Raw genomic sequence first — 10397 nt, 5'->3', positions numbered from 1 at the left:
TAACTTTAGAACCATTGGATATGGTCATGAATGACTTTGATTTGATTTCTGCGCCTGTCTACAATAGAATAACGTTAGAACCATTGGAATAACGTTAGAACCATTGGATATGGTCATGAATGACTTTGATTTGATTTCTGCGCACAATATAATAACTTTAGAACCATTGGATATGGTCATGAATGACTTTGATTTGATTTCTGCGCACAATATAATAACTTTAGAACCATTGGATATGGTCATGAATGACTTTGATTTGATTTCTGCGCACAATATAATAACTTTAGAACCATTGGATATGGTCATGAATGACTTTGATTTGATTTCTGCGCACAATATAATAACTTTAGAACCATTGGATATGGTCATGAATGACTTTGATTTGATTTCTGCGCCTGTCTGCAATAGAATAACTTTAGAACCATTGGATATGGTCATGAATGACTTTTATTTGATTTCTGCGCCTGTCTACAATATAATAACTTTAGAACCATTAGATATGGTCATGAAAGACTTTAATTTCTGCGCACAATAGAATAACTTTAGAACCATTGGAATAACTTTAGAACCATTGGAATAACTTTAGAACCATTGGATATGGTCATGAAAGACTTTGATTTCTGCGCCTGTCTACAATAGAATAGCTTTAGAACCATTGGACATGTTCATGAATGACTTCTTGCCTGTCTACAATATAATAACTTTAGAACCATTGGATATGGTCATGAAAGACTTTAATTTCTGCGCACAATAGAATAACTTTAGAACCATTGGAATAACTTTAGAACCATTGGAATAACTTTAGAACCATTGGATATGGTCATGAAAGACTTTGATTTGATTTCTGCGCCTGTCTACAATAGAATAACTTTAGAACCATTGGATATGGTCATGAATGACTTTGATTTGATTTCTGCGCACAATATAATAACTTTAGAACCATTGGATATGGTCATGAATGACTTTGATTTGATTTCTGCGCACAATATAATAACTTTAGAACCATTGGATGTGGTCATGATGTCTTTGATTTGATTTCTGCGCACAATATAATAACTTTAGAACCATTGGATGTGGTCATGATGTCTTTGATTTGATTTCTGCGCACAATATAATAACTTTAGAACCATTGGATGTGGTCATGATGTCTTTGATTTCTGCGCCTGTAGACAATACAATAACTTTAGAACCATTGGATATGGTCATGAATGACTTTGATTTCTGCGCACAATAGAAAAACTTTAGAACCATTGGAATAACTTTAGAACCATTGGAATAACTTTAGAACCATTGGAATAACTTTAGAACCATTGGATATGGTCATGAATGACTTTGATTTGATTTCTGCGCCTGTAGACAAGAGAATAACTTTAGAACCATTGGATATGGTCATGAATGACTTTGATTTGATTTCTGCGCCTCTCGCTGGTCAGAATTGTGGAGCTGCTTACGATTATCTTCGACTAGATTGACCTTTGCCCCTCAGTTGATACGTAGTTAAAAGTTCACCGAGAGAGAGTGTGCTTAAGTGCGATACATTGTTAGTTTAACTTATAGGGGCTACTGAGAGGTGGTGTGGGGGAGGGTTGTATTGTTAGACTTATTCGAACAAATTACCGTATCAATAGGCTTAATTGTGATACACTGTTGTACGCAGGCATACAGGAGTTTGTAATGTTAGACTTAGTCAAAGTTTTCCGCTACTTAAGCTTCTGATTACTGCTGTATCAATGGTGTTATGTCGGATCTATATGGTTACATAACATTTACAACATTTAAACAACAGGCTTTATGCAAGATATACCGTTAGTTATATATCTACAACTGTATTGTCGGTAGGATTATGAATATTTACTGTCGTTGAAGCATGTTTTTACAATTGTTCATAACAACAGTTGACTTAAAATGTTTTAGAAATAGACCCTCTTCTTCTTCTTCTTCGTTCTTAAATGTAATGTGGGATGGAATTTCCTCCAACATAAATTATTACATATCAATCTGTTATGTGCCTTATAGACTTAGATTTGAGCCTACTTAAAAAAAAACTGCTTCCATAGCCTTTATCAACCCAAGAACAATCTAGAACAGGGGTCTCCAAACTTTTCAGTCCAAGGGCCGAATTAACTATCAAATTTCATTTCGGGGGCCAGTTTCTTCCAGAAATGTCTTTAATTTTTCTGTGCAAAGTTCCTCAGCCATCACCAACAAACGTTTTTTCCGTGGACAAAAAGATCTCCGCGGGCCTGATGAGAGGACATCGCGGGCCGCTTGCGGCCCGCGGGCCGTAGTTTGGAGACCCCTGATCTAGAAGATGATGTCCCCTGTAATATAGGCCATATAACCTCATGGGGTTTGAACTTAGGTTTATCGATTTAGCAGCCATGAGCTTTACCAACCCAACCACACCGATCCCTACAAATAGACCTCTTTAGTCTGATAAAGAAACTAGGAACATTTTTTTTTTCCTAGAAATAATTGGAATGCCCTAATGTAATATTTTAATACAGATTGCTTGGGATTATGCTTATATTGGTAATAATTAAAATGTAATTAGTTAACGATATAAATTAAAATCATAGATGGGGTGAGGCTGATTCAGTACATTATCAACAAGCTGATACAACTATCGCTTCGAACAAAGGTCTTCATCAGCACATAACAGCGTGATGTCAAAGGGAGGCAGAAAGAAAAACATGTTTCTATTTTTATCACTGTTGACAAGTTGTGTTATGCTGATCAAGACCTTGTCTAGGTGGGCATAAAGGGACATCATTCTAAAACAGGAAATCGTGTAATGTGATACCTGAACGCCGTTTCTAAAGATGTCTAAAAATAAAAAAAATCAACCAGACATTATGATAAGAGAGAAGGGTGTCTGCTTATGTCATTCAGGATTGGGGTTGTTTTAATGTGGGGTTTAGGGGGGGGGGGTGTATAAAGAAAGGTGGGATTTATTGAAAGTGGGATTTAGAGGCTACGGAATGTAAGCCCAAAACAAAAAGTGGGAATCTTTAAAAGTGGGGTTTAGAAGATTAGAAGATTAGAAGATACAGAGTTTAGAAGGAAAGTTGGGAATTTTCAAAAGTGGGATTTAGAGGATAAAATATAGTGTATAAGGAAAGGTTGGAATTTTATAAAGTGGGGTTAGAAGATACATAATTTATGAGGAAAAGTGGGATTTTTAAAAACGGGGGGAAATTTTAAAATAAATTAATAGTCAGTTTTGGAGGATACTAAATGTATAATGAGAGTGGAAATTATTAAAAATTCGGATTCAGAGAGTACGGTGGAATAAGGAAAGGTGGGAATTATGGAAATGTTGGAATTATTAAAAGTGGGATTTAGAGGATAGGAATAATGGCATATAAGTAGAGGACATAGAGTGTATTAGGAAAGGTGGGAAGTTTCATAAGTGGTGTTTATTGGATACTTAATATAGGGATATATGAAAAAGTGGGTTTTTAAAAGTGGGACTTAGCTGAAAAAATAATTTAGAAAATTTTAATTTTAGGATTGTTTAAAAGTGGGATTCCGGGAGTAAAATTCAAAAGGAACATTCCAATATGGTTTTTTTTTACGCAAAGAATTGCAGTGCATTTAAATTTTTGCCAGCTCAGCACAAAAATACACTGCCATTCATTCACAATTATGTCTGAAAGTGCTGACGTCAGCATGTCTGACTACATGTATCACGTGATTACATAAAAGAAACTTATCTATATTAAGCATTTAGCAAAGGTGTGAGACGAAACAAGCTCATTGTTTTTTTAAAACACATTTTTGAGTCAGTCTCAGGGGTTAGGCGGAGATCAAGACTCACACCCGACTATAAAAAAGAGCCACTTTTTTTTAGAGTTTCGTACAACGAGGAACAAAAGAAGTACTAATATACCATTATTTGTTTTAATATTACAATAAATTAAAAAACAAAAACAATTACCCCATTATTTATTGGGATATTTAATTAAAGAAAACCAATTATCCTATATTTTAGTGAGATAATCTAACAAAGGGAAAAAAATGCAACATTTACAGGGTTATTCTAATAAATAAATAAAAACACAATTATCCCATTCTGGGATATTCTAATAAAAGAAAACAATAGTTATCCTTTTGTTCCTAGGGATATTCTAATACATTTTTTCAAAAAAAATTATCCCATTATTTTTTAGCGCAATTTCCATACTGGGGGATTGCGATTATTAACTCGTCATTTCTGGATGAATGTGTGTCCGCAGCGTGTCCGCAGCTTTAAGTCGTATCTCCTCCTCAACGAAGCAATATCGAGGACTAGTTCCAAAAGCAAATATGTTCTGAGGATAAACATAGGCCAACAAAATTCCCGGAATTCATTCCTGGATTTCCCAGAAAAGCCAAAAAACCTCGAAAAATGCAGTTTTTGGCCCATATCTCGGCAGCCAGACCACTTAGCGACTTGAAACATTTACGAATCGATTCCTGCCGTAATTTAAAACAATATTGCCGAAGAAAGTTTTCAAAAATATCCTTTCGTTTGGTCACAAAAAATTAATTAAGAATTTTTAAACTGAGCATCGTGTAGGCCTAGGATGATATTTTTAATTTATACTGAGCATCGTGTAGGTTTTTAGCGCAAAGCGCTGAGGTTCGAAAGGATTTTACCATAGCGAATGAGCGGAGGTTCGAAAGGATTTTTACGTAGGTCTGTGAATTCTAAAAAATCAATTAAGGAAATTGCGCTTAAATTGTCACTAGACTTTTTATTAACTTGTTGTATATATATTCTATGATTATTGTAGATCTAAATCCCTAAAAAATATTAAATTACGCAAAGTTAAAAACATTCCCCCCCCCCCCTCCCCAAAAAAAACTTTGTAGATATATATTATGTGATTATTGTAGATCCATATCCCAAAAAAAAATTAAATTAAATTACGCAAAGTTAAAAACATTTTCCAAAAAAAAAAAAACAAAAAAAAAAAAAAAAATTTCCATATGGATTTTATGTCTTACAGAATTTTTACGAGGGCATTTCGCCCTTGATTTCAGAATGGGCCCACTACTTATAAAACATAAATTCATTTTCTAGTGGTCTTTGCTTTACGACTCAAAAGCCTCTGACGTAATATGTTATCTAACAGCTGTAGAGATACAAAACCTCCACATAAAACAGTGAAGTGAGTTATAAATCAGACATAAAATAAAATACGGACACGTCCTGTCATAAAGGTACACCACCGTCCAATACCCTCCACCCCTGTTTATAACTTATAACTACACTCAACCTTACTGAGCTAAGGAGACCTAGATTTATATTGAGAGCCACCGTCCAATACCCTCCACCTATGTTATGACTTATAACTACACTCAACCTTATTGAGCTAAAGAGACCTAGATTTATATTGAGAGCCACCGTCCAATACCCTCCACCTATGTTATGACTTATAACTACACTCAACCTTACTGAGCTAAAGAGACCTAGATTTATATTGAGAGCCACCGTCCAATACCCTCCACCTATGTTATGACTTATAACTACACTCAACCTTACTGAGCTAAAGAGACCTAGATTTATATGGGAGCCACCGTCCAATACCCTCCACCTATATTATCTATATATATATAATTCTCTTTTGGGAGACGCTAGAAAACAAGCTGTAAGCGCGCTCCCTACAACCCCACCACTACAAGGTCTGGTGAGCTGTGGTTCACTCTAAATGTTTACGTTCGTGGAGCTGGGTGACGGCTATTAGGGGCAGATAATTTAGTTTGAAACGATTTTAACTTAGGGGAGGTAACTAAGAGGAGGCTGCTTTCGCGGGAGGGGGGGTAGGGGTTGGGGGAAAGGAGGGTGGGGGTAGTATGGTCCTTAACGACCTACTGATAGTGTTTTAAAGCAAATATTTTCAGTGGCAGCAGTGGTACTGTCCAATTCACAAATTATGAAATACTGAAAAGTAGAAGATAAAACAACTAAATAGCGGCGTATGATACACAGCGGGTCGGCTCGTAATTTATAACTACACTCAACCTTACTGAGCTAAGGGCGACCTAGTTTTACATAGGAGCCAACGTCCAAGCAATGCGTGCTGGATGACCTTGACGACAAGGTCGCGACCTCTAGCGTGTTTATCTGGACAGCAGACTAGAAGTGGATCGCACGGTTGAGTGAACAATCACTGTCAGAAGTTCGCTTCAGCGGCCGACAATTATTTCACGTTTAAATTCTATATTTAGTTTCACACGTTTAAAAAATCTGGCAGTAGATACTGTGTTATTGATATCGAAACTGCCTGTTGGTAATTCATAATTGTACTGTAGTTTATTGTTTATTAATTACTGTACATGCACTGTACTTTTAAATATTTCTGGATTGCGTTTTTCTTTAGCAGCTTTACTCGGTTTGTATGACACTTTTCTTTAAAAACTTATCCAAGAACTCGAAAAAATTTATATTAAAATAAAAATTAACAACTTAATTAAAAATTAAAAATTATTCAATTCCAGAGCAAATTTTCGACATTTAATGTTTTCCTTTTTGAAAATAGTAAATTACCAAATTACTTTCCATATCACTAGCATTATTCTAAAGTAACTGAATTAAATTATCGAAACTTAAACTATATTATACTATTTTATTGATTAACCAAATTAATTTAGTGCCATTAAATGCACTTCTAAAACCATCGACAACATAGACCGGCCTATGGAATAATTTAAAATCAAAACATTCTCAAAAGTCACTACAACAATTAGACTAACCTGGTAATTCTAAAACCCAGCAATCTCCGAAAGAAACAAAAATCACGAACACTTGCTAAAAAAGTCTAAGATTAAAACTAGAACTTCACCAGTTAAAGATTCACTTCGCAACTGCCACCCTACGACACAAGACCGAGGTTGAAGGTGCTGGGTGGAAAAACACGATGTTCTTGACTTACTTCTTCGACCTTTTCAAGGATTCTCTATTCTTACCCGTGTATTCGCTGTTAAAATTTTGACAATTAAAATTTTGGAGGGTCGAATAACGCCGACTTTGTGACCAATCGTCACCCAGTATCGGGTAATATGGTCGTCTGTTGTTGACGTCAGATTGCGTGATAAGGCTTGAATCCGGTGCACATAAGGCAAAAAACAAAATGTTTTTGATGTTTGTTCAAGAGAACTCCCTTTTCTAGCAAACGAAATAACACGGAAACTTTTTGAAATGACTTACAAATTTAGATAGAGCATGATAATATGAAAAACGCACTCGAGAATCTGTAGGACGTCCCTGAGTCCACCCAGCTCTAATGGGTACCCGACTCGCGATTGGGGAAGTAAAATGAAGCTGTAAATTACTCCCTTATATTACGAGTAATGGACAGCGTGATCGGAAGGTAGCGCTTACGATTGCTACGAAAGTCTGGAATTCGGATACCAGATTCGAGTTTTTAGGGTGTTCCTGAGTCCACCCAGCTCTGATGAGTACCTGACTCACTTTAGGGAAAGTAAAGGCGGCTGGGCATAGTGCTGACCACAACATCTTTTTATATCCCGAGGCCAGGAAACATAAGCCCAAACGATCGTTACGTTTTGAATGGGAATCTTTACTTTTTACATTTAACGATATGAAACATAATGAAAAGACAAATTTAAGGAGTTTTATAAGTCCGTGGCACTAAAAATACTTTTTTTAAACAAAAAAAAAAATTAAATATTTGACTATAAACACTTGGTTTGGTTAAAATAAGTGGGACTGGCTATAGTATTCAAAAATCTTTTAAAGTTTACATTTATCGATAAAAGATTAAAAAAGCCGTTTTTAAATAACGCAAAGCTTTTTTTTTTTGGACAATTTTTTTTATCCCCCTCCCTTTCCATCGTCACACATCGTCACAAAATCTCCCCCCTCCCCTAAGTGTCACAACCTCCACACTTTAGCGATTTCTAATATGAGTATGTTTAATTTTTTTAACACACTTATTATCATTTTAAATAAATTCTTTTTTAATGCGAAAAGCTGAAACCAATCAGTTTTGAAACGCAAAAATGTGACGTCACAATTTCGGACACCCCCCCCCCCTCCTATATTCTCTTTGTCACACACCGTTAAGGATTATGTGACCTAGATATGATTAAAAATAGTGACAGGCTCTATACACTGGCAGACGTACCAAACAGCTGATCCCCATTTCAGACATATGAAACTTGCTGAAGCGTAACAGCGCATGACGAAAAAAGGTCACTTTGGGTCTTCAGAAAGAAGTGTTCGTAACTTGTTTTTAGAGTTCGTTATTTTAGTGGTTTCATTTGTAGGATTCGTTGTTTTAGTAGTTTTAGTTGGAGGGTTCGTTGTTTTAGTGGTTTCATTTGTAGGGTTCGTTATTTTAATGGTTTCAGTTATAGGGTTCGTTGTTTTAGTGGTTTCATTTGTAGGGTTCGTTTTTTAGTGGTTTTTATTGTAGCAAGTTTATAGGGTGCCACTACATCTCCTATGTAAAAAGGAAAGTTACCCTTTTTGACCTCGCGATAAAGTAGAGTTCACCTGTGTCTGTGGCCTTGTCATATGAAGGAATAGTGTGGTCAGCTCTATGCCCAGTCGCTTTTACTTTACCTAGCGTGAGTTAGGTACTATTCGGAGCTAAGTGGACTCACTGACGTTCTACAGACTCGTACACAGGATTCGAACTCGAGACATTCGGGTTAGCTGCCATGCGCTTCCTCCGACTACCCAGAACATACTTATAAAAAAGCTAAATATTAGAAAAAAAAACTTACTCTTATAGCATAGAGTATAATTTCTCTGAATTTAAATCCATTGCTCCAGATCCTACATTTTGAAATACAAATTTCATCTTCAATAAAACAAAACCTCCGTCAGAATAGTATTTAAACCCGCTGTTCAACGCCAAAAATCTCTATCCCAGAAATCGTTACACATTCTATGTGTAGATGTATGTGGCTATGTAGGGGTAGATATGTAGTGTGGAGCCATTAACACATGCACTGAAAGAAAGCTGTATGCTGTCATGCGTACAACGTCACCTGAATGTGGTGGCACTCAATAATATAGCCAGTCGATACGGGTCTTAAGCTAAGGGACGTATGAACAGTGGCGTAGCTACCGTAAAGCTAGCGTAAGCAAGGCATAGGGGCCCAAGGCAAATAGGGGCCCTTTTTCGAAAGTTTGAGGGGGGGGGGGAAGGAGGGTGCAAATCGAAAGTTTGTCCCCGGTCGCCGGGAAGGGTCGCCACGCCTCAGAGGGGCCCACTAACACTTTTTGCATAGGGGCCCAAAAATCCTAGCTACGCCACTGCATATGAAGAGACAGACATGGACTATACGAGAATTAAAAACATATTTCGGGGGGTGGGGGTGGGGTGGGGGGGGGGTATTGTAGTTTGTGACCTGTTTTATTGGTGGGATGGTGTGTGTTTAGTTTCATAGTGGGCATAGGGCATTGGTGTTATATTTAGATCTCATTGTGGGCATAAGGCATTGGAAGGTTGTTTCTTTAGTTTTTATTCTGGGCATAGGCCATTCGTAGGTAATATATTTAGGTTTCATTCTGGGCATAGGGCGCTGGAAGGTTATTTTTTTTTTTTTTTTTATTCTGGGCTTTGGGTATTAATAGGTTATATTTAGATATCGTACTGGACATAGGGCATTGGAAGGTTATCTTTAGGTATCGTACTGGGCATAGGGCATTGGTATGTTGTATGTACGTTTCAAGCCAGAGGCGTAGCGAGGGGAGGGCGGGGGGGGGACATATGTCCCCGAGCGCCTTGGGGGGGGGGGGGGGGGGCAAATTGAAAGTTTGAGGGTGGGGTGCAAATGAAAAGTTCGAGGAAGGGGGGGGGGGTGCAAATCGAAAGTTTGAGGGGGGGTGTGCAAATGAAAAGTTCGAGGGGGGGGGGGGTTGCAAATCGAAAGTTTGTCCCCGGGCGCCGGGAAGGGTCGCTACGCCTCTGTATCAAGCTGGGTATACGGAATTAGTAGGTTTTGTTTAAGGTTCATGCTGGGCGTAGGCCACTAGTAGGTTATGTTTAAGTGCCATACTGGGCAGTGATTAGTATTAATTAAGCTGTTGGCGAGGCTAAAGAAGACATCAATGGTTTAATTAAGGTTTCGTTGCTTGATGTCGAGTTCCATTTTATTTCACGGTGTTATGGTTTCTGATGGTAGGTAACCAGGTCAAGGTGGTTTTGTGTTTTAAGTCTGTTGGTGCTGGTGGTTAAGCATAACCGGGCAGAGAACCGGCCACACGATTCCTGAACACAGGGGAGACAACTAAATGTGATTCTTTATAACCCGCTCAATCAAGGGGACACTATACATTTATACTTTGTTTCCAAGTTCTAAAACTTGTTCATTATGAACTTCAAATTTAATGGACTACTAATTTAATTTGAATTTTTACTACTTTGTTTTCAAGT

The sequence above is a fragment of the Physella acuta genome, unplaced genomic scaffold (assembly GCF_028476545.2).
Source record: "Physella acuta isolate Inbredline_101_S28 unplaced genomic scaffold, ASM2847654v3 ptg001301l, whole genome shotgun sequence".
In the NCBI taxonomy this organism is placed as follows: domain Eukaryota; kingdom Metazoa; phylum Mollusca; class Gastropoda; family Physidae; genus Physella; species Physella acuta.
This window is presented reverse-complemented; position numbering follows the sequence as displayed.